Source organism: Bombina bombina, chromosome 6 (assembly GCF_027579735.1).
Source record: "Bombina bombina isolate aBomBom1 chromosome 6, aBomBom1.pri, whole genome shotgun sequence".
Lineage (NCBI taxonomy): Eukaryota > Metazoa > Chordata > Amphibia > Anura > Bombinatoridae > Bombina > Bombina bombina.
This window is the reverse complement of record NC_069504.1, coordinates 324,314,908-324,336,992: the sequence shown is the minus strand read 5'-3', so window position 1 is coordinate 324,336,992 and position 22,085 is coordinate 324,314,908. Positions and strand designations below refer to the sequence as shown.

General features: G+C 38.6%; 1 protein-coding gene across 1 annotated transcript in view; it reads left to right on the top strand.

Annotated features, from left to right (window-relative positions):
• The window catches only part of LOC128664413 (dynein axonemal heavy chain 3-like), a 2,586,207-nt gene that overhangs the window by 1,946,619 nt on the left and 617,503 nt on the right, over positions 1–22,085 (top strand). The window lies entirely within an intron of this gene.

Genomic DNA, 22,085 nt, shown 5'->3' with positions numbered 1-22,085 from the left:
AAGATAAAGTATTTGGCCTAAATGTACTTAGCAGTGAACACTGCTTTGAGCCTTTGCAGTGCAGTCTTGCTCATGTGTGTCTGCTTATAGCAATGTTACAAGAAGCAGGGGTCATATGACCACCACTTAACCTCTTTACCACTTCTGAGGTGGGTGAGATAAATCACCCCAATCACATTCATTAGATGTGATTGACAGGCCCTGCTCCCGCGAGAGTATTGGGCAGCATTGTGCAAGGCAAACTTTATGCAATAATAGGTTGGGAACCTTGTCCATTCATTGCTTTTTACATGATGCCCAATTCAGTTATGTTTTGGTAAAAAACATTCTTGCATAGATGTAAATAAAATAAAAAAATGGATTTAAAATATTTATGTAACACCTGTTATGGTTATTTACATATATTTCTTTCATGTAATTGGCAAGAGTCCATGAGCTAGTGACGTATGGGATATACATTCCTACCAGGAGGGGCAAAGTTTTCCAAACCTCAAAATACCTATAAATACACCCCCCACCACACCTACAATTCAGTTTTACAAACGTTGCCTCCTATGGAGGTGGTGAAGTAAGTTTGTGCTAGATTTCTACGTTGATATGCGCTTCTCAGCATGCTGAAGCCCGGTTCCTCTCAGAATGCAGTGAATGACAGAGGGATGTGAAGGGAGTATCACTTATTGAATGCAATGGTCATCCTAACGGGGATCTTTTTCATAGGTTCTCTGTTATCGGTCGAGAGATTCATCTCCTACCTCCCTTTTCAGATCGACGATATACTCTTTTATAACATTACCTCTACTGATTCTCGTTTCAGTACTTTTTTGGCTGTCTACTTTATGTAGATGAGTGTCTTTTGGTAAGTATGTTTTCTTTTACTTATGACACTCTCAGCTATGGTTTGGCACTTTATATGTAAAGTTCTAAATATATGTTTTATTCTTATATTTGCCATGATTCAGGTTAATCAGTATATTTCCTTCTTACAGACTGTCAGTTTCATTTTGGGAAATGCATATTAAAAAAAATTTCTTACCTGAAAATTTTTCAAATTGACTTTCTTTTCTAAATTGCGGGCTGTTAGGCTCGCGAGACTGCAAAATGCTATAATTTATTGTGTCATTTTTGGCGTGAGACTTTTTTGGCGCAAGAATTACGTTTGTTGACGTAATGACGTCATTTCTGGGGTCTTAGTTGGCGCCGAGAGCTTTCACGTAGTTGTGTCATCTATGACGCTCGTGTTGTTGCAGACGTTTTTGGCGCCAAAAAATATTTTGTCAGTTGGGCATCATACTTGGCCCCAGATTTTTGACATTACTTAAGTCATTATTTCTTTTTGCTTCTGGTTTCCAGAGGCTTATTCTGTTTGCATTTTTTCCCATTCCTGAAACTGTCATATATGGAAATTGATAATTTTGCTTTATATGTTGTTTTTTCTATTACATATTGCAAGATGTCTCAAGCTGACCCTGTTTGAGAATCTACTACTGGAATACTGCTACCTGATGTCGGTTCTACCAAAGCTAAGTGCATTTGTTGTAAACTTGTGGTAACTGTTCCTCCGGCTGTAGTTTGTGTTAGTTGTCATGATAAACTTTCAAAAGCAGACAATATTTCCATTAGTAGTAATCCATTACCTGTTGTTGTTCCTTCAACATCTAATGTTCAGGATATTCCTGTTAATGTGAGAGAATTTGTTTCTAATTCTATTCAGAAGGCCCTGTCTGTTATATACCACCTTCTAATAAACGTAAAAGGTCTTTTAAAACTTCTCATAAATTCGATTAATTTTTAAATGACCGACAGCATTCTGATTTATCTATCTCTGATGAGGATCTATCTGGTTCAGAAGATTCTGCCTCAGATATTGACACTGACAAAACTTCATATTTTTTTTAATATGGAGTATATTCGTTCTTTATTAAAAGAGGTGTTGATTGCATTAGATATGGAGGAGACTAGTCCTCTTGATAGAAAAACCAGTAAACGTTTAAATTCGGTTTTTAAACCTCATGTAGTTATTCCAGAGGTTTTTCAAGTTCCTGATGCTATTTCAGATGTAATTTCTAGGGAATGGAATAGTCTGGGTACTTCATTTACTTCTTCTTTAAGGTTTAAAAAACTGTACCCTTTGCCGACTGATAGATTGGAGTTTTGGTAAAAGATCCCCAAAGTTGATGGGGCTATCTCTACTCTTGCAAAGCGTACTACTATTCCTATGGCAGATAGTACTTCTTTTAAAGATTCTTTAGATAGGAAGCGTGAATCTTATCTAAGGAAGGCTTATTTATGTTCAGGTCATCTTCTTAGGCCTGCTATTTCTTTGGCCGATGTTGCTGCGGCTTCAACTTTTTGGTTGAAAACTTTAGCGCAACAAGTACCAGATCCTAATGTGTATAGCATTGTTAAGCTAATTCAACATGCTAATAATTTCATTTATGATGAAATTTTTTATATCATTAGAATTGATGTCAGGTATATGTCTTTAGCTATTTTAGCTAGAAGAGCTTTATGGCTTAAATCTTGGAATGCGGATATGACTTCTAAGTCAACGTTGCTATCTCTTTCTTTCCAAGGTAATAAATTATTTGGTTCTCAGTTGGATTCTATTATTTCAACTGTCACTGGGGGGAAGGGAGCCTTCTTGCCTCAGGATAAAAAATCTAAGGGTAAATTTAGGGCTGCTAACCGTTTTCGTTCCTTTCGTCAGAATAAGGAACAGAAACCTGACCCTTCCCCTAAAGGAACGGTTTCCAATTGGAAGCCTTCTCCAGTCTGGAATAAATCCAAGCCTTTAAGAAAATCAAAATCAGCCCCCAAGTCCGCATGAAGGTGTGGCCCTCATTCCAGCGCAGCTGGTAGGGGGCAGACTAAGATTTTTCAAAGATGTGTGGATCAATTCAATCCAAAATCATTGGATCCAGAACATTGTTTCTCAAGGGTACAGAATAGGTTTCAAGGTAAGACCGCCTGTGAGAAGTTTCTTTCTCTCACGCATTCCAGTGAACCCGGTAAAGGTGCAGGCTTTCCTGAAGTGTGTTTCAGACTTGGAGTTATCCGGGGTAATTGTGCCAGTTCCCTTTCCGGAACGGGGTCTGGGGTTTTATTCAAATCTGTAAATTGTTCCAAAGAAAGAGAATTCTTTCAGACCAGTTCTGGATCTAAAAATTTTGAATCGTTATGTAAGAATACCAACATTCAAAATGGTGACTATAAGGACTATTCTGCCTTTTGTTCAGCAAGGGCATTATATGTCCACAATAGACTTACAGGATGCATAGCTTCATATTCCGATTCATCCAGATCACTATCAGTTCCTGAGATTCTCTTTTCTAGACAAGCATTACCAATTTGTTGCTCTTCCTTTTGGCCTAGCAACAGCTCCAAGGATCTTTTCAAAGGTTCTCGGTGCCCTACTCTCTGTAATCATAGAGCGGGGTATTGCGGTGTTTCCTTATTTGGACGATATCTTGGTACTTGCTCAGTCTTTACATTCTGCAGAATCTCACACAAATCAACTAGTGTTGTTTCTTCAAAGACATGGTTGGAGGATCAATTTACCAAAAATTTCCTTGATTCCTCAGACAAGGGTAACCTTTTTAGGATTCCAAATAGATTCAGTATCCATGACTTTGTCTCTAACAGACAAAAGACGTCTGAAATTGGTTTCAGCTTGTCGGAACCTTCAGTCTCAGTCATTCCCTTCAGTAGCTATGTGCATGGAGGTTTTAGGTCTCATGACTGCAGCATCGGACGCGATCCCCTTTGCTCGTTTTCACATGAGACCTCTTCAGCTTTGTATGCTGAGACAATGGTGCAGGGATTATACAAAGATATCACAATTAATATCCTTAAATCCCAATGTTCGACTATCTCTGACTTGGTGGTTAGATCACCATCGTTTAGTTCAGGGGGCCTCTTTTGTTCATCCAACCTGGACTGTGATTACAACAGATGCAAGTCTTTCAGGTTGGGGAGCTGTCTGGGGATCTCTGACAGAGCAGGGGGTTTGGAAATCTCAAGAGGCGAGATTACCAATCAATATTTTGGAACTCTGTGCGATTTTCAGAGCTCTTCAGTTTTGGCCTCTCCTGAAGAGAGAACCGTTTATTTGTTTTCAGACAGACAATGTCACAACCGTGGCATATGTCAATCATCAAGGTGGGACTCACAGTCCTCAAGCTATGAAAGAAGTATCTTGGATACTTGCATGGGCAGAATCCAGCTTCTGTCTAATCTCTGCGGTCCATATCCCAGGTATAGACAATTGGGAAGCGGATTATCTCAGTCGCCAGACTTTACATCCAGGAGAATGGTCTCTTCACTTCAGATTGTTCAGATGTGGGGGCTTCCAGAAATATATCTGATGGCTTCTCATCTAAACAGGAAACTTCCCAGGTATCTGTCCAGATCCAGGGATCATCAGGCGGAAGCAGTGGATGCGTTGTCACTTCCTTGGAATTATCAACCTGCTTATGTCTTTCCGCCTCTAGTTCTTCTTCCAAGAGTGATTTCCAAAACCATAATGGAGCGTTCATTTGTACTGCTGGTGGCTCCAGCATGGCCACACAGGTTTTGGTATGCGGATATTGTTCGGATGTCCAGTTGCCAACCTTGGCCACTTCCGTTAAGGCCAGACCTTCTATCTCAAGGTCCATTTTTCTATCAGGATCTCAAATAATTAAATTTGAAGGTATGGAGATTGAACGCCTAGTGCTTAGTCATAGAGGTTTCTCTGACTCAGTAATTAATACTATGTTGCAGGCTCGCAAATCTGTGTCTAGAAAGATTTATTACCGAGTTTGGAAGACTTACATTTTATGGTGTTCTTCTCATAAATTCTCTTGGCATTCTTTTAAAATTCCTAAAATTTTACAGTTTCTTCAGGATGGTTTGGATAAGGATTTGTCTGCAAGTTCTTTGAAAGGACAAATCTCTGCCCTTTCTGTTCTGTTTCACAGAAAAATTGCTAATCTTCCTGATATTCATTGTTTTGTGCAGGCTTTGGTTCGTATCAAGCCTGTCATTAAGTCAATTTCTCCTCCTTGGAGTCTTAATTTGGTTTTGAGGGCTTTACAGGCTCCTCCATTTGAGCCTATGCATTGTTTGGACATTAAATTACTCTCTTGGAAAGTATTGTTCCTTTTGGCCATCTCTTCTGCTAGAAGAGTTTCTGAATTATCTGCTCTTTCTTGTGAGTCTCCTTTTCTGATTTTTCATCAGGATAAGGAGGTTTTGCGGACTTCATTTAAATTTTTACCTAAAGTTGTGAATTCCAACAACATTAGTAGAGAAATTGTTGTCCCTTCGTTGTGTCCTATTCCTAAGAATTCTTTGCAAAGATCTTTACATTCTTTGGATGTGGTAAGAGCTTTGAAATATTATGTTGAAGCTACTAAAGATTTCAGAAAAACTTCTAGTCTATTTGTTATCTTTTCTGGTTCTAGGAAATGTCAGAAGGCTTCTGCCATTTCTTTGGCGTCTTGGTTAAAGCTTTTGATTCATCATGCTTATTTGGAGTCAGGTAAATCCCCGCCTCAGAGGATTATGGCTCATTCTACTAGGTAAGTTTCTACTTCCTGGGCTTTTAAGAATGAAGCTTCTGTTGATCAGATTTGCAAAGCAGCAACTTGGTCTTCTTTGCATACTTTTTCTAAATTCTAACATTTTGATGTTTTCTCTTCTTCAGAAGCAGTTTTTGGTAGAAAAGTACTTCAGGCAGCTGTTTCAGTTTGATTCTTCTGCTTATAATTTCTGTTTTTTTCATTATAAAGATTAAAACTTTTGATTTGGGTTGTGGATTCTTTTTTCAGCGGAATTGGCTGTCTTTATTTTTATCACTCCCTCTCTAGTGACTCTTGTGTGGAGTTCCACATCTTGGGTATTTGCTATCCCATACGTCACTAGCTTATGGACTCTTGCCAATTACATGAAAGAAAACATCATTTATGTAAGAATTTACCTTATAAATTCATTTCATATTGGCAAGAGTCCATGAAGCCCACCCTTTTTGTGGTGGTTATGATTTTTTTGTATAAAGCACAATTATTCCAATTCCTTGTTGATGCTTTCGCTCCTTCTTATCACCCCACTTCTTGGCTATTCGTTAAACTGAATTGTGGGTGTGGTGGGGGGTGTATTTATAGGCATTTTGAGGTTTGGGAAACTTTGCCCCTACTGGTAGGAATGTATATCCCATACGTCACTAGCTCATGGACTCTTGCCAACATGAAAGAAATTAATTTATCAGGTAAATTCTTACATAAATTATGTTTTCTCAATTTATACAAATGTTATATATGTACATTTTTAATAAAAATAATATTCAATAATAAAATTAATGTTTTTCTTCATCATCATTCTTTAGATGGTACCAGATAGATAGATAAATAGATAGATAGATGATAGATTGATTTACCTCCTATGCGAAGAGCGCTCTCTGGATTTTGAATAAAGCCTAGCTTTTAATGTTACCAATGATTAAAAACCATACCATTATGTGTTTTCAAAAAAACATCAGATTATGTTGTTAATAACACATTATTGTGTGATAGGGAGATGGACAACAAACTGAAATGCAATTGTATAAAAATAGGTCACTGACAAATTACTTCTAAAGTAGTTTACAAAAGTACAGCTATAAATGAGTTCTATTTTGGGATTTTCTGAAATATTTTATCAGGTATTTTTAAGAGTTGTTGAAAGTGCTTTACAGCTGAGGGAACAACAATGCATCTGCAAACATTAGGAAATTTAGCACACAGAATATGACTGCGTGGGCATACATAGAGGCTCATTAGAGTAGGCTACGCTCCCAAAACTTAAGTTGTAGACAAGAGATTTTCTTCTGACTCCAGGGTTTTCATTATGAGCTGAGATCTTGAAATATGGCAACTCCCTCTCTTATATATACCCCTCTTTTTCCTGTAAGTGAAAAGAAGCATTAAATATTTATTCTACCCATAATCGAGTCATTGGAGAGGGTATGATATTAAGAGCAACTTTCCAAATCACTTATTTTATCAATTTTGCTTAGCTCTCTAGGTATTCTTTGTGAAAGAGTGCTCAGTCTGAATCATAAACATTTAATTTCTTTCTAATTACACGGTTAGTCCACGGATCATCATAATTACTGTTGGGAATATCACTCCTGACCAGCAGGAGGAGGCAAAGAGCACCACAGCAATGCTGTTAAATACCACTCCATTACCCACAACCCCCAGTCATTCTCTTTGCTTGTATCAGTTGCAAGGAGGTGGTAAAGTTAGGTGTCTGATTCTTCAATCAAGAGTTTGCTATTTTTAAAGCAGAGTAAGTTTGCTTTGATCTTTTTCTGGGGTCTAGCTGTAGTCCATATCAGTCTCTTCAGTAGAGTATTGGTGGCTTTTAAGCATTTGGGAATTTGTGGGGTATAATCCTCACTGTGCCTCTCAAAAGTTTGTTGCTGCCCTTCTTTGAAAGCCTGAGTAGGTTTACTCAGTCTTTCTTTTTTTGCACAGGTCCATGTGAGGGATAATGCCTTTCAAACCTTGTGAGCTGCCCGCCGGGCAGATTGTCATGAAGGTAAGTTCTGTTTTTATTTTCTGGATGTGAACAGAAAGTTTTGCACTTGTATAGTTTATTTGCGGACATTATTCCTGCTTGTGTGCAGGTTTTTTATATGGCAGTTAGTGGGGCACTGTGAAAGGATTTTTTATTACATTTATTAGGTTCAGATTTGGTGGTTCCGTTTTTTTGTTTTGTTTGCTGCATACTCCCGGCTGCTGTTTCTCAGACAAGTGAGTGTCATGCCGGCCGGGAGGTTGTGTAGGTACGCCCACGATGGGCGGGGATTGTTTGGCGCGGATTTGTTTTGCACATTTTTCCTCTGTTACTTCCTGGTATCGGAAGGGTGAGGCTATTCTCTGAGGTTGCGGTCTGTGTGAGTGGTCACTTGTTTGAGAGGGGGTTGAGTCCGGATCGGTTTTGCTGACAGGAGTGGTAATTTTTCCTCCGGTATCCAGGAGGTCAGGTAGGCACCTCTGAGGTGTGTAGACCTACCTGGGTGATTGTGACCATGGATGCCAGTCTGCTAGGATGGGGAGCTGTCTGGGGCTCTTTAAGGGTTCAGGGTCTATGGACTCTGGAGTAATAGTTTCTTCCCATAAATATCCTAGAGCTGAGGGCAATCTTCAATGCTCTTTTGACTTGGCCTCAGTTAACTTCAGCCCAGTTTATCAGGTTTCAGTCGAACAATATAAAGTCAGTGGCATACATCAATCATCAGGGAGGAACTCAGAGTTCCTTGGCCATGACAGAGGTTGCCAGGATTATTCAGTGGGCAGAGACCCACAGTTGTTGTCTGTCTGCGATCCACATTCCAGGGGTGGACAAGTGGGAAGCAGATTTTCTGAGCAGACAGACTTTTCATCCGGGGGAGTGGGAACTTCATCCGGAGGTTTTTTCCATCTTGATCCTCAAGTGAGGACAGCCGGAGCTGGATCTCATGGCATCTCGCTAGAATGCCAAGCTTCCGAGGTATGGGTCGAGGTTAAGGAACCCTCAGGCTGTACTGATAGATGCTCTGGCAGTTCCTTGGGATTTCAGTCTAGCGTATGTTTTTCCTCCGTTCACTCTCCTTCCACGGGTCATTGCTTGAATCAGGCAGGAGAGGGCATCAGTGACTCTCATTGCTCCAGCATTGCCTTGCAGGATCTGGTATGCGGATCTGGTGGAGATGTCGTCATTTCCACCTTGGAGTCTTCCGTTAAGGAAGGACCTTCTTCTTCAGGGGCCCTTCCTTCATCCAAATCTCGTTTCTCTGAAGCTGACTGCTTGGAGATTGAATGCTTGAGATTATCTAAGTGTGGTTTTTCTAAGTCGGTCACTGAGACTATGATTCAGGCGCGTAAGCCTGTGACTAGAAAGATTTACCATAAGACATGGCTTCTCTTGGAGTAGAGTTAGGATTCCTAGAATTTTGCCTTTTCTCCAGGAGGGTCTGGAAAAGGGTTTATCTGCTAGTAACTTGAAGGGTCAAATTTCTGCTTTATCTATTTTGTTACACAAGCGTCTGGTGAATGTGCCAGATGTTCAGTCTTTTTGCCAGGCCCTGGTTAGAATCCAGCCTATGTTTAAGTTTGCTACTCCTCCTTGGAGTCTTAATTTGGTTCTTAGAGTTCTTCAACAGGCTCTGTTTGAGCCTATGCATTCTTTGGATATTAAGATGTTATCCTGGAAAGTTTTGTTTTTGGTTGCTATTTCTTAGGCTCGAAGAGTTTCGAAGCTTTCAGCATTGCAGTGTGAATCTCCTTTCCTTATTTTTCATTCTGATAAGGTAATACTGCTTACTGCCTTAGGTTTCCTTCCCAAGGTGGTTTCAGATAAGAATATTAATCAAGACATTGTTGTTCCTTCCTTGTGTCATAATCCTTTTTCTCATAAGGAGTATTTGTTGCACAACCTGGATGTGGTGCATGTGTTAAAGTTTTATTTGCAGGCGACTAAGGATTTTCGCCAGTCTTCTTCTTTATTTGTTGTTTTTTCTGGGAAGCGCAAGGGTCAGAAGGCTACGGCTAGTTCTCTTTCTTTTTGATTGAGGAGTGTTATTCGCTTGGCGTATGAGACTGCTGGACAGCAGCCTCCTGAGAAAATCATGGTTCATTCCACGAGGGCTGTTTCTTCTTCTTGGGCTTCAAAAATGGTGCTTCTGTAGAACCGATTTGCAAGGCTGCCACTTGGTCATCTTTGCACACTTTTTCAAAATTTTACAAATTTGATACTTTTGCTTCGTTTGAGGCTTCTTTTTGGAGAAAGGTTCTTCAAGCAGTGGTGCCTTCTGTTTAGGTTTTCTGTCCTTGTCCTCTGGCTTGGGTATTGGTTCCCAACAGTAATTATGATGATCCTTTGACTCATCGTGTCATTAGAAAGAAAACAAAATTTATGCTTACCTGATAAATGTATTTATTTCTTGACACATTGAGTCCACGGCACGCCTTGTATTTTTCAGACAGTTTGTTTTTCCATAAACCTCAGACACCTCTGCACCTTATACTACTTCCTTTCTCTTTTCCCTTTGGTCGAATGACTGGGGGTTGTGGGTAAGGGAGCGGTATTTAACAGCTTTGCTGTGGTGCTCTTTGTCTCCTCTTGCTGGTCAGGAGTGATATTCCCAACAGTAATTACGATGATCCGTTGGCTCACCGTGTCAAGAAAGAAATACATTTATTAGGTAAGCATAAATTTAGTTTTTGACTTTACTGCCAATTTAAGGAAAATAAAACAACATTGCAATACACATTCATTATTTATTTTGCCTAGTTTTGTTGTGAAATGCTTCAAAAAGTATGCTTGTTTCTCTCCCTCTATAGAGTCTTTTATCATACACAGGGGCCGATTTATCAAGGGCTGAATGGCCTCTGATGCCACTGTTTCTGCGTGAGCCTTCAGGCTCACTGGAAACAGCAGTTATAAAGCAGCGGTCTTAAGACTGCTGCTCCTTAACTGGTCCGCTGCCTCTGAGGCTAAGGAAATCAATCCGCCCGATCCTATACGATCGGGTTGATTGACGCATCCTGCTAGCGGCCACAAATCTGCAGGGCGCCCCCAGTTCACTAGAACTGCTTTTGCAATGTTAAATGCCAACAGCGTATGCTGTCGGCATTCAGCGATATCTGGTGGACATGATACGCTACAGTGTATTATGTCTGCCAGACTTTGTAAAATCGTCCCCTTAAAGTGATATTATATTCTAGCATTTTTTAAATGCAAGGATTTACCAGTGAAACAAATAAAGGGGACTTTCAGTCATGAAGTATAAAATACTTTATGCTGAAAGTTAGTTTATTTGTCTAAAGCTTCGCCGTACTGAGCTCTTAAGGCAGCCCACGGCAGAGCGCTATTTTGCTGTGAGTTGACGTTTCCAGCTAGTACGCTATTGGCTAAAATCCCCTCACAGCAAAATAGCATTCTGCCGTGGGCTTCCTGAGGTGTTTAGCATGGCGAATGCTTTAGACAAATTAAAGGAACTTTCAGCATGAGGTATTTTATATTTCATGACTGAAAGTCCCCTTTATTTGTTCCAGTGGTAAATCCTAGCGTTTCACAAATGCTAGGATGTACTATCACTTTAAGTATGGTGAAATTGATCTGGTCCTGCATCATTCTACACAGTGATTGTTTATCTGAGAGCACAAGCTTTTTTACATCTTACCTTAACAGCCACAGCAGTATATACAACGAACATGGAGTCCACCAGGTTTTTCTAGAGTGAACGATTCTTGAATTTTAAAACATTCTAACTTGTGCCAACAAAATGGCAGTGCTAAATTATTTTTAAAACTTTTTTTTTCCAATGCTATGCTGAATTGCTATATATGCCATGAGTTTAATATATCTTTAAGTTCACTCTGTGTTCAGTTTCTATTTGAAGTAACATTGTGCAAACTTCCGTTCTGCTGCAACTAAATTATTTTACTTTAAAGGGACACTCAAGTCAAAATAAATGTTTATGATTCAGCTAGAGCATGTAGTTTTAAGACACTTTCCTATTTACTTCCATTATCAAATTTTACTCAGTCTTTTTATATACGCACTATCTGGGGAACAAGATCCTACTGAGCATGTGCACAGGTTCACAGGGTATATGTGTACTAGTCTGTGATTGGCTGATGTATGTCACATGATACAAGGGGCCAGAAAATGGGAGAAAAAATAAATTTGTGGGAAAAAAATCTACTACATATTTGAAATTCAGGGTAGGAGTTAAATCATTTTCTTTTTATTATGCACTTGCTAGTTATGCAATTTCACTGCATTGAGTAGTCCATTAATGAAAAAAGAAGATCTTTGACCCCTCATAGTACAGCATGTTCACAATTTCAAGGACCCATCTATGCCCTGCCTCCCATCAGGACTGTCACAAGTCCATTATTGTCTTGTCATTCAGGCCCCTCAACATTTAAAAGCATTCCCTAGAATGTGAAAGTGCCTCAGGCTCCGCCACTTTTTTTTATCTCACATGTCTTCTTCATAATTATATAAAAGCCATAGAAGAGTTTAGGAATGTATTGAGTAGCCAGGGAATCTGTGTAACATCAGATAAACTCTGTATAGTTGTGGTAAAACTGTTTTATCAAAATGAAGTATAGAAACTGAGGTAAATGTTTTGTGCTATTTTATTTCTGAAATCATAAAACAGAAGTAAATATTTTGCAAAAAAACACCTCTATTATTACATAGTTATTATTATCAAGACCTTTTAATATCACTATCAATTATCCTAGTTTTATTAGACAAGCTATTTTTTTTAACTCAGCCTAGTAATTAAAGGGATAGGCTAGTCAAAATTAAACTTTTATAATTCAGATACAGCATTCAATTTTAAGCAACTTTCTAATTTACTCCTATTATCAATTTTTCTTTGTTCTGTTTGTATCTTTATTTGAATGTAAGCTTAGGAGCCAGTTCATTTTTGGTTCAGAACCTGGGTAGCGCTTGCTGATTGATGGCTACATTTAGACACCAGTCAGAAAGTGCTTCCCAGGTACTGAGCCAAAAATGGGCAGACTCCTATACTTGCATTCCTGCTTTTTCAAATAAAGATACCAAGATAACTAAAAAAATGATAATAGGAGTAAATTAAAAAGTTGCTTAAAATTGCCTGCTCTATGTGAATCATGAAAGTTTAATTTTGACTAAACTATTCCTTTAAAGCATATGTCACTACTGATCAGTGAATATGCTCCTTAGAAAAACACAGGCATTGGGGAGACTACGGACATATTTCTTATTTTAATGAATCTAGGAACATGAGTTTCAGTGAGCAATAGCTTAGAGGAAATTCTCAGCTGCTTTTCTATGATTTATAAAATATTCCCTTTCATTATCCCACATTTTGCATTTCCTCTTTGCTTTTTTTGCATTTTTCATATTTCTAACAGTCTCCATTTATATTGTAAGCAAATTTTTTATATAGTGAAAACTGTTAAGAACTGTCACTTTGTATTCTGTTATACAAAGCTTAAGAGTTTGGAAGGCTGGAAAAAATGTTTTATATATCTTTATAAAGTGGTATCTTTTTAGACGTTACTGCCTAACTCTCTGTGATTCCTTTGTAAAAAAAAATGTATTGCAGACATTATTTTTTTAGCCTTCTAAACCAATCATAGGATACTTACTTCCTTGTAAGAATCCTATGGGTTTTAGGTTTTGTAAATGAACAAGAGCCTTGAACAAAAATATCTGACAAGAGAACAATCGCTTCTGACAATTCATAAGGCCAATGACCGCTTGAGAGATATACCATTAGACTAGGTAAAGCTTTCAGTAATATCTCTGCTATTTATGTGCAAAGCAGAAGTGCCTCTTTACTGCTTCAATGAATGTTTACCTTATTCTGTTGAAACATTGTTTTAGTCCCTAGTTTAATAAACCCATATCTGTCGCTATGTATTACAGATCTACAAAAATATCTAGTAATTTAGCAAATAATTACCAAAACAGACTATGTAACGCCTGCACCGTTACTGAATCATAAACAGAAATTCCAGGGCCACACAACGCCAGCACAAATCAAGGTTACCCAGCCTACCATTGAGATGTGTAATATAGCTGTGGACCAATCCACCCATTAGCCATATTACAGTTCAAAGACAGTGCTCCATTACTGCAATAATATTTTAAAACAGAGGGAATATAAATGAAGTCAATGTTTGACGTATTTCACTGTGTGGTGCATATTCATAGAGCATGTTTTGTTAAATACTGCAAAAATATTTTAAAGAGAAGGTGCACATCTGCTGTTAAAGGAACAGTTTACCCTAAATTTTCCTCCACTTCAATTTGTTTCCAAAGATCCATTTTACCTGCTGGAGTGTATTATTTTTTTACACATAGTTCCTTTTACTTTGTTTCACAATTTGAAATGGCTTGCTGTTGCCTGTTATATACCTAACTATGCTGAAAGTTTATATACTTAAAGGGACAGTCTAATCAAAATTAAACTTTCATGATTCAGATAGGGCATGCAATTTTAAACAACTTTCCAATTTACTTTTTTAATCAACTTTGCTTTATTCTCTTGGTATTCTTTTTTGAAAGCTAAACCTAGTAAGGCTCATATGCAAACTTCTAAGCCCTTATGTCGATGCATTTTGACAGCAGCTAAACAGTGCTAGTTCATGGTGGCATGAGTGGTGTTAACTCCCGTGGAATTATTTATGAGTCAGCACTGATTGGCTAAAATGCAAGTCTATCAAAAGAACTGAAATAAGGGGGCAATATGCAGAGGATTATAGGTAATCAAAAAGTAAAAAATATTCCCAGTAGGAGGGAGAAGAGATAATCAATACAATCGGCTAGATTACGAGTTTTGCGGTAAGCTGAAAAAGCAGCGTTAACAGGTCCTAACGCTGCTTTTTCACTACCGCTGCTATTACGAGTCTTGCAGGTTTAGGGGCACCGCATACTTTTATGGCCTTACCGCAAACCGACTTACATAAACTTCGTAAACCCTTTTTTCTATGGGACTTACATAGCTCCGGTATTACGAGGCTGTCCTGGGAGGCCAAAAAGTGCAAAAAAAAAATGCAAAAAACGCATTCTAAAGTCAGTAGTTATGAGTTTTACACTACAACGCTGTAGCATAAAACTCTTAACTAAAGTGCTAAAAAGTACACTAACACCCATAAACTACCTATTAACCCCTAAACCGAGGCCCTCCATCGCAAACACTATAATAAAAATTTTAACCCCTAATCTGCTGCTTCGGACATCGTCGCCACTAGAATAAACACTAGAATAAACATATTAACCCCTAAACTCCCGCCTCGCAAACACTAGTTAAATATTATTAACCCCTAATCTGACGCCCCTATCATCGCCGCCACCTACATTATACTTATTAACCCCTAATCTTACGCTCCGGACATCGCCGCAACCTACATTATATTTATTAACCCCTAATCTGCTGCCCCCAACATCGCCGCCACCTACCTACATTTATTAACCCCTAATCTGCCGCCCCCAACGTTGCCACCACTATATTAAATGTATTAACCCCTAAATCTAAGTCTAACCCTAACACCCCCTAACTTAAATATAATTTAAATAAATCTAAATAAAATTACTATAATTAACTAAATTATTCCTATTTAACACTAAATACCTATAAAATAAACCCTAAGATAGCTACAATATAACTAATAGTTCCATTGTAGCTAGCTTAGGGTTTATTTTTATTTTACAGGCAGGTTTGTATTTATTTTAACTAGGTAGAATAGTTACTAAATAGTTATTAACTATTTACTAACTACCTAGCTAAAATAAATCAAATTTACCTGTAAAATAAAACCTAACCCTAAGTTATAGTAACACCTAACCTAACCCTACAATTAAATAAATTACCTATATTAAATACAATTAAATAAATTAAATTAAATTAGCTAAATCACAAATAAAAAAACCACTAACTTACAGAAAATAACAAAGAAATTACAGATATTTACACTAATTACACCTAATCTAATAGCCCCCAAAATAAAAAAAAACCCTAGCCTTATTAACCCATAATCTGCCGCTCTGGACAATGCCACCACCTACATTATACTTATTAACCCCTAATCTGCTGCCCCCAACGTCGCTGACACTATATTAAATGTATTAACCCCTAAATCTAAGTCTAACCCTAACACCCCCTAACTTAAATATAATTTAAATAAATCTAAATAAAATTACTATAATTGACTAAATTATTCCTATTTAAAACTAAATACCTATAAAATAAACCCTAAGCTAGCTACAATATAACTAATAGTTACATTGTAGCTAGCTTAGGGTTTATTTTTATTTTATAGGCAACTTTGTATTTATTTTAACTAGGTAGAATAGTTACTAAATAGTTATTAACTATTTCATAACTACCTAGCCAAAATAATTACAAATTGACCTGTAAAATAAAACCTAACCTAAATTACAGTAACACCTAACTTAATCCTACAATTAAATAAATTACCTACATTAAATACAATTAAATAAATTAAATACAATTAGCTAAATTAAAAAAAACAAACAAACACTAAATTACAGAAAATAAAAAACAAATTACAGATCTTTAAACTAATTAAAAAGAACTAATTACACCTAATCTAATAGCCCTATCAAAATAAAAAAGCCCCCCCCCCCAAATAAAAAACCCCCTAGCCTACAGGCAAGTTTGTATTTATTTTAACTATGTAGAATAGTTATTAAATAGTTATTAACTATTTAATAACTACCTAGCTAAAATAAATACAAATTGACCTGTAAAAAAACCCTAGCCTAAACTAAACTATCAATAGCACTTAAAAGGGCCTTTTGCGGGGCATTGCCCAAAAAAATCAGCTCTTGTACCTGCAAAAAAAAAATACAAACCCCCCCAACAGTAAAACACACCACCCACACAACAACCCCCCAAATAAAAGCCTAACTAAAAAAAACTAAGCTCCTGAAAAGGGCATTTGGATGGGCATTGCCCTTAAAAGGGTATTTAGCTCTATTGCAGGCCCAAAGCCCTAACCTAAAAATAAACCCACCCAATACACCCTTAAAAAAATCCTAACACTAATCCCCAAAGATTCACTTACCGGGAGAAGTCTTCATCCAAGCGGCAAGATGTCCTAAAGCAAGCCGGCAGACATGGTCCTCCAGACGGGCAGAAGTGGTCCTCCAGAGGGGCAGATGTCTTCATCCAGACGGCATCTTCTATAATTCTATCAGCCAATCGGAATTAAGGTTGAAAAAATCCTATTGGCTGATGCAATCAGCCAATAGGATTGAGCTGGCATTCTATTGGCTGTTCCAATCAGCCAATAGAATGTGAGCTCAATCCTATTGGCTGATTGGATCAGGTGGCGGAAATGTTGGGGGTCACAGATTAAGGGTTAATAAGTGTAAGATTAGGGGTGTTTAGACTCGGGGTTCATGTTAGGGTTTAATGGGGCTGCATTACTGAGATTTACGCTGCTTTTTGGCAGGTGTTAGACTTTTTCTCAGCCGGCTCTCCCCATTGATGTCTAGGGGGAAATCGTGCACGAGCACGTACAACCAGCTCATTGCTGACTTAAGCAGCGCTGGTATTGGAGTGCGGTTTGTAAAAACCCATAATACCAGCGCTGCAGGTAAGTGAGCGGTGAGAAAAAACTGCACTGTAGCACCACATAGCTCATAACGCAAAACTTGTAATCTAGCCGAATATTAACCCCTTAGTGACCGAGGACGTGCAGGGTACGTCTGAAAAAAAAAGGCAGTTAACGCCTGACGACGTACCCTGCACGTCCTCGGCTAAAGTGAGTGCTGGAAGCGATCAAGATCGCTTCCAGGCACTATTACAGTACTGCAGGGATGCCTCGATGTCTGGGCATCCCTGCAGTGCTGTTACGGAGTGCCGGGACCGGAGCGATCACTCCCCCTTGAGTGATCACTTCCGGTTTTGCTCCACGTGGAGCCCGGCAGTGCAGCAGAGCATCGGAAGCGATCGGACACGCTTCCGATGCTCTGCTAGTGTGCTAAGTGCCTCGGTGGGTCGAGGCACTTAGTTAGTAAATAAATTAAATAAAAATTAAAAAAAAAAAAAACGGTAATAAAATAAAAAGCCCCCACATATAGCCCCCCCCCCCTCCCCCATGAGGCTTCCAAAATGGCGATGCCCGGTGCATCATGGGGCCTCTGGGGGTGTCCCTAGCCTGTCTCACCATAGCGGCAAGCTAGGGTCACCCAATCTGAGCCTTCTTAGAAAAAAAAAAAAAATAATAATAAAATCTCCCATTTGTCTGATCAGGTCAATATTTGTAAATATTGACTCTGATCAGTGTGGATCTCCCTCCCTCTCCTCACTTGCTATTTTGTTGGAGAGAGAGAGAGACCTGTATTTCAGCAGAGAGAGATTTATTTCTTTTATTTGTTAAAAAATTTAAAATCCAAAGGCTCTTTTCAGAGCAATTAACCCCTAGCTTGCCAGTGATCACTATAAATCACTGGCAGTAGCACAGCTGCACTTTTTTTTGCTGTCTGTGCATTTTTTTAGGGGTTAATTTTTGTTGTTGTATTTTTTTTTTAAAAACCCAAAGGCTCCTTTCAGAGCCATTTAGCTAATTTAATTTAATTTAAAGACTATTTAACCCCTAGCTTGCCAGTGATCGCTATACATCACTGGCATTAGCATAGCTGTACTTTTTTGCTGTCTGTGCATTTTTTAGGGGTTATTTTTTGTTGTTGTATTTTTTTAAAAACCTAAACGCTCCTTTCAGAGCCATTTAGCTAATTTAATTTAATTTAAATAGTATTTAACCCCTAGCTTGCCAGTGATCGCTATAAATCACTGGCATTAGCATAGCTGTACTTTTTTGCTGTCTGTGCATTTTTTTAGGGGTTAATTTTTGTTGTTGTAATTTTTTAAAAACCCAAAGGCTCCTTTCAGAGCCATTTAGCTAATTTAATTTAATTTAAAGAGTATTTAACCCCTAGCTTGCCAGTGATCGCTATAAATCACTGGCATTAGCATAGCTGTACTTTTTTGCTGTCTGTGCATTTTTTTAGGGGTTAATTTTTGTTGTTGTAATTTTTTAAAAACCCAAAGGCTCCTTTCAGAGCCATTTAGCTAATTTAATTTAATTTAAAGAGTATTTAACCCCTAGCTTGCCAGTGATCGCTATAAATCACTGGCATTAGCATAGCTGTACTTTTTTTTAAAAAAACCCAAAGGCCATTTAGTTAATTTAATTTAATTTAAAGAGTATTTAACCCCTAGCTTGCCATTGATCGCTATAAATCACTGGCATTAGCATAGCTGTACTTTTTTGCTGTCTGTGCATTTTTTTAGGGGTTAATTTTTGTTGTTGTAATTTTTTAAAAACCCAAAGGCTCCTTTCAGAGCCATTTAGCTAATTTAATTTAATTTAAAGAGTATTTAACCCCTAGCTTGCCAGTGATCGCTATAAATCACTGGCATTAGCATAGCTGTACTTTTTTTAAAAAAAAACCAAAGGCCATTTAGTTAATTAATTAATTTTGGTTTTCTGTGACAGATACAAAAATGTCACAGAAAAGATATAGTGCTGAGGAGGCGTATGCCATCCTTGCGTCAGAGTCAGATGCCTCTATGTCTGACTCAGACCCCAATTTTGACCCTGCCATATGCTCAGATACATCATTAGATGCAGTCTCAACTGATAGTGATGTATCTGTGGCTGCTAGCCCCCCTGCCAGCCCCCCTGCTAGCCCCCCTGCCAGCCCCCCTGCTAGAAGGAGGCGTGTTGCTGCCATTGCCGCTGAAGAGTGGGTAACGCCTCATCTCCAGAGGCCAGATATCCCACCCTTCACAGCAAATGCTGGCATAAATATAGATGTGGCAGGTTTTAGCCCCCAACAGTTTCTGGAGGTGTTTCTGGGTGATGATGTATTGGGGAACATTGTCGCCCAAACTAATTTATATGCCCATCAGTACCGTGCTGCAAAGCCTGAAACATATTTGGCAAAGCAGCAATGGGCCCCCATCAATGTGCCAGAATTTAAAAAATTCTGGGCATTGACTATGCTGATGGGCATCATAAAGAAACCCTCCGTTCGCTCCTACTGGAGCAGTAGCCCCATCTGCTCTACCCCCATTTTCTCCCAGAGTATGTCGAGGCAGAGATATGAAATGATTCTTCATTTCATGCACTTCAGCGACAACAGCCTGTGCCCCCCTAGGGAGCATCCCCAATTTGACAGGCTGTATAAAATCCGCCCCCTGATTACCCACTTTTCTGCCAGGTTTGCAGAGGCTTATACACCTGGAAGGAATATATGCGTTGATGAATCCCTGATGAAGTATAAGGGAAGGCTGGGATTCAAGCAGTATATTCCTTCCAAGCGCTCCAGGTATGGGGTAAAGGTGTATAAGCTCTGTGAGAGCGAGACTGGGTATACTCAGGCCTTCCGGGTGTATGAGGGAAAGGATAGCCACCTTGACCCTCCAGGTTGCCCAGAACATATGGGAACCACTGGCAAGATTGTCTGGGACCTGATATTACCCCTAATGAACAAAGGGTATCACTTGTACTTAGACAATTTTTATACAAGTGTCCTTTTGTTCAAGCTACTGTATTGCTTTGATACAGTAGCTTGCGGTACTATTAAAAAGAACCGCAAAGGTTTCCCAGGACAACTTGTACGCACCCGGCTACGAAGGGGGGAGACCTCAGCTCTGCGCCAAGAGGAGCTGTTGGCACTTAAGTACAGAGACAAGAAGGATGTATACCTTCTTACCACCATCCACACAGAGAGGACGGTGGCGGTCTCTGTACGTGGCAGAGCTGAGATCATAAGGAAGCCAGTGTGCATCAAGTCTTATAACCGACATATGGGTGGGGTTGATCTGGCAGATCAGCTGCTGCAGCCCTACCTAATTATGCGGAAGACAAGGGCCTGGTACAAAAAGGTTGCAATTTACCTAATGCAGATTGCAACCCACAACGCCTTTTTGTTGTTCAAAAAAGCAAACCCCGGAATGAAACAGACTTTTTTACAATTTCAGCTCCAGATCATTTCGGGGATTTTGTACCATGATGCACCTGCTCCCCGGGCGGTGATGGGAGAGAGCAGAGTTGGGGCTACTCATTTTATTTTTAAAATCCCCCCTACTGCCGCAAAGCAGAGACCACAAAAAAAATGCAGAGTCTGTACCAAGAGGGGGCAGAGAAGGGACACTGTATATCACTGTCCTGATTGCCCTGGACAGCCTGGACTCTGCATTGGGGACTGCTTCAAGCGGTACCATACAATGGTCAATTTTTAAAAAATAAATACATTTGCTGTTATTTTTTTTTTGTTATGTTTACTGTTAAATTTTTTGTTGTTATTTTTTTACTTTTAATTTGCCAGATTTTTACATTTCACTAATATATTTTTTTTTCTAAAATGGGGCTGTTCTTTTTTTTTTTTTTTACAAAAACCCCTGTCAAACCTATGCATGGGGGACATAGGTGTTCTCAAGGTGCCTTGCAGAAAACAACCTGTAGTATTTTTTTTGCACTAACTTACAACAGTCTCTCCTAAAGCATAGTCAAAAAGCAATGTGTGTGTAAAAATGAAAATTGAAAAAATGCCACCATACACTTTCTCCAATTTTTTTAGCTAAAACAGTTACTTCAAATGCATCAAAGCACACCATATACAATACCTTGGGGTGTCAACATTTCAAAAATATGCACATTCATGGCAATAAATAAAAGTGGGGTTTACAATAGGCCCCAAACTAAAGATAGGCCTATCAGAAGAAATACTCTCACTTAATAACTAAAATCACAAGTCATAAAATTGTAACATAACCTTCCCAAAATCCTGGCAAACCTATGCATGGGGGGCATAGGTGTACTCAGGGTGCCTAGCAGAAAACAACCTGAAGTATTTTTTTGCACTAACTTACAACAGTCTCTCCTAAATCATAGTCAAAAAGCAATGTGTGTGTAAAAATGAAAATTGAAAAAATGCCACCATACACTTTCTCCAATTTTTTTAGCTAAAACAGTTACTTCAAATGCATCAAAGCACACCATATACAATACCTTGGGGTGTCAACATTTCAAAAATATGCACATTCATGGCAATAAATAAAAGTGGGGTTTACAATAGGCCCCAAACTAAAGATAGGCCTATCAGAAGAAATACTCTCACTTAATAACTAAAATCACAAGTCATAAAATTGTAACATAACCTTCCCAAAATCCTGGAAAACCTATGCATGGGGGGCATAGGTGTACTCAGGGTGCCTAGCAGAAAACAACCTGAAGTATTTTTTTGCACTAACTTACAACAGTCTCTCCTAAATCATAGTCAAAAAGCAATGTGTGTGTAAAAATGAAAATTGAAAAAATGCCACCATACACTTTCTCCAATTTTTTTTTAGCTAAAACAGTTACTTCAAATGCATCAAAGCACACCATATACAATACCTTGGGGTGTCAACATTTCAAAAATATGCACATTCATGGAAACAAATAAATTGGGGTATGTTAAAATACCCCCAAAAAGACAATAGGCAAAGAAAATATGTTAAATGTGAAAAAAAAATCACAAACGCATGTTGGACATTT